Source organism: Lissotriton vulgaris, chromosome 2_2, assembly GCF_964263255.1.
Source record: "Lissotriton vulgaris chromosome 2_2, aLisVul1.2, whole genome shotgun sequence".
Lineage (NCBI taxonomy): Eukaryota > Metazoa > Chordata > Amphibia > Caudata > Salamandridae > Lissotriton > Lissotriton vulgaris.
The window spans coordinates 294,756,627-294,759,842 of NC_141688.1; positions in this window are offsets into that span (position 1 = coordinate 294,756,627).

Genomic DNA, 3,216 nt, shown 5'->3' on the forward strand with positions numbered 1-3,216 from the left:
TCTTTCCCTTGACAACTAAGCAATTTTTTAGTATGGCAAGCTTTCTTTTTGCAACGTACACATCGCCCCCAATAGCTTCAACATATGTGATGAAAGATTCTTTTCAATCATCCCATTCCATTAACAGGGAGCCTGGTTCTTGCAAGAAACATGGTGATAGAGGAATGTTTTATGCTGCCATTATTCCTTTTTTTTTAAGGTGATAAAAATAAAACAACAAGGAATTTTCCCAAGACTAGTTCTAAATATGAACACAAATGTTAATACAACTGCAGCTGGATCCTAACCTCACTAATATGCTTATTTGACACATCCAGTAGATTACACGACACTCAAACTTTCACGGATAATAAATGCAAGCCGCAGTCATACATATAACAGTCAGTGGGCCTGTCATTGTTGCCTCACCACTGCTGTGTTACTCCCCAAATGCTATCAATCAATCAATCAATCAATCAAAGCATTTGTATAGCGCGCTACTCACCCGGAGGGTCTCAAGGCGCTTGGGGTAGGGGGGTCCGCTACTGTTCGAACAGCCAGGTCTTGAGTTGCTTTCTGAAGGCAAGGTGGTCTTGGGGTTAGGCGGAGGTGGATGGGGAGGGAGTTCCACGTCTTGGCAGCCAGATAGGAGAAGGATCTTCCTCCCGTTGTGGCTCTTCGGATGCGGGGGACGGCGGCGAGGGCGTGGCTGGTCGATCGAAGCTGGCGGGTGGGAGTGTAGAAGGTCAGGCGGTCGTTGAGGTATCTTGGGCCTTGGTTGTGGAGAGCTTTGTGTACGTGGGTGAGGAGTCGGAACGTGATTCTCTTGCTGACGGGGAGCCAGTGCAGGTTTCTCAGGTGTGCGGAGATGTGGCTGTGTCGGGGAATGTCCCGGATGAGGCGTGCTGAGGCGTTCTGAATGCGCTGGAGTCTTTTCTGGAGTTTTGCAGTGGTTCCGGCGTAAAGGGAGTTGCCGTAGTCCAGTCGGCTGGTGACGAGGGCCTGGGTGACCGTCTTCCTGGTTTCGGTGGGGATCCACCGGAAGATCTTACGTAGCTTGCGTAGGATGTTGAAGCATGACGAGGAGACGGCGTTGACTTGTCTGGTCATGGAGAGGGAGGAGTCCAGGATAAAGCCCAGGTTGCGTGCGTGGTCTGTTGGTTTGGGTGCGCTGCCCAGGGCAGGGGGCCACCAGGAGTCATCCCAGGCGGAGGGCAAAGATCCCAGGATGAGGACTTCCGTCTTATCTGTGTGTCTAATAGTGACCAACTAAAAGTGGGCACCATTAGCAGCCTTCCATGGTCGGATCATTTCCTGATAGCCTACACCTGGACCACTAGCAAACCCCCTCCATCCTCTTTTACATCTCGGAAAACTCGAAATTGGTCCAAACTCTCTATTGACAATTGGACGAAGGCTCTTAGCACTACTAGACCCATACTTTCCCATGACCCGATGGCAAATAATAATAAATACAATGAGTGGATCACCACCTCTCTTTACTTGGTTCTCCCTTCACACCAATCTAGGTCAAAGAGGCAGAGTAAATCAGCCCCGTGGTACACAGAAGACCTCAGAAACCACAAGCGCCTCTGCAAGAGACAAGAGAGGAAATGGCGCATGACCTACAATCCTGCTGATAAAGCCACTTACAGGGAAGCTATTAGGAACTATAAATTGGCAATAAAAACTTCGCAAGCAGCCTACTATAATGATAAAATAACAACGGCTAAATCTAAGCCGAAAGAAATATATTGTATAGTAAGCTCCCTGAAAAAAACCCCTCCCCGCCTGCCATAGATAATAGTAGTTCCCCTGCTAAATGCAACGAGTTGGTGGATTTCTTTTTTCAAAAAGTGAATAAAATCTACCTCTCCTTTCCTGATCCAGCTATTGATTCACTTTCACAACGCTTGGACTCAGTTCTGGACACGGACAATAAGCTGGAGACTTTTCCATTGTTGAATCTGGAAACATTGGAGTCTCTAGCACAACATATAAAATCCGGCGCTCCGTGTGACCCTGCTCCACTGGGCTCGCTGGGGTTGGCCAGTAAAACCATTCTCCCTACTCTCCTGGAATTGTTGAACTCTTACATATTGAGTAGGATGCTACCTGCGACATGGAAGCATGCAATGGTACGGGCCTTATTAAAAAAACCTTCCCTCGATCCAGCTAACCCTAGCAACTACCGCCCGATTTCTCTGCTCCCATGGGCATCTAAGATCCTGGAGAAGCACGTCAACACCATTCTGACGAAATTTCTCGAGGAAAACCACCTCCTCGATGCTTCCCAGATGGGCTTTCGCCCAAAACATGGGACAGAGACTGCTCTACTGGCTGTGACTGAGGAGGCGAGACAGATCTTGGATCGGGGGGGGGGGGTCAGTGGCAGTGATCCTCCTCGATCTGAGTGCCGCGTTTGACACAGTACATCATACAATTCTGATGAACCGTCTCGCCGAACTAGGAACTAGGAGGGTCCAGAGAAGCCCTGGTCTGGTTCGAGTCTTTCCTATCGGACAGAACCTTCCAGGTCTTTGACGGCACATCCGTGTCATTGAGCAGGCCTTTGGGGTGCGGAGTCCCGCAGGGTTCATCCTTGAGCCCTACGCTCTTCAACGCATACATGAGGCCGCTGGCTGGGATTGTTCGTCCGCATGGTATCAACATCATCTCCTATGCGGACGACACCCAGCTGGTGGTCTCCTTGCGCAGAAGAGTGGCCTCCAATCACCGCCCAATCTAGCGGCGTGCCTGGAGGATGTAAGGAGTTGGATGATGAGCTCATGTCTGAAGCTCAACGACGACAAGACCGAGCTCATGCTCCTGGGCCCGGTGGCCCCCTCTACTTTGGAGCTGTTATGGCCCGCGAGCATGGGTGCAGCTCCCGCCCCCAGAGATAACATCAAAAGTCTGGGGGTATGGTTATATAAGTCACTGAGCCTCAATACACAGGCCACCAAGGTGTCGGCCACCTGTTTTGGCCTCCTTAGGGTGATCAAAAAAATTCTTCCCCTCCTTCCATTTGAGGCCAGACAAATAATCATACAGGGCCTTGTCCAATCCCGCCTGGACTTTAATAACGCTCTCTATCTTGGAGCACCCGACTACACCTTGAAAAAACTCCAGCGCACTCAAAACTGTGCTGCCCGTGCGCTATTGGGAGTCCCACGAAGGACTTCAATAAAAACTAGCCTAAGAACTCTACACTGGTTGCCTGTTAGGGACAGAGTG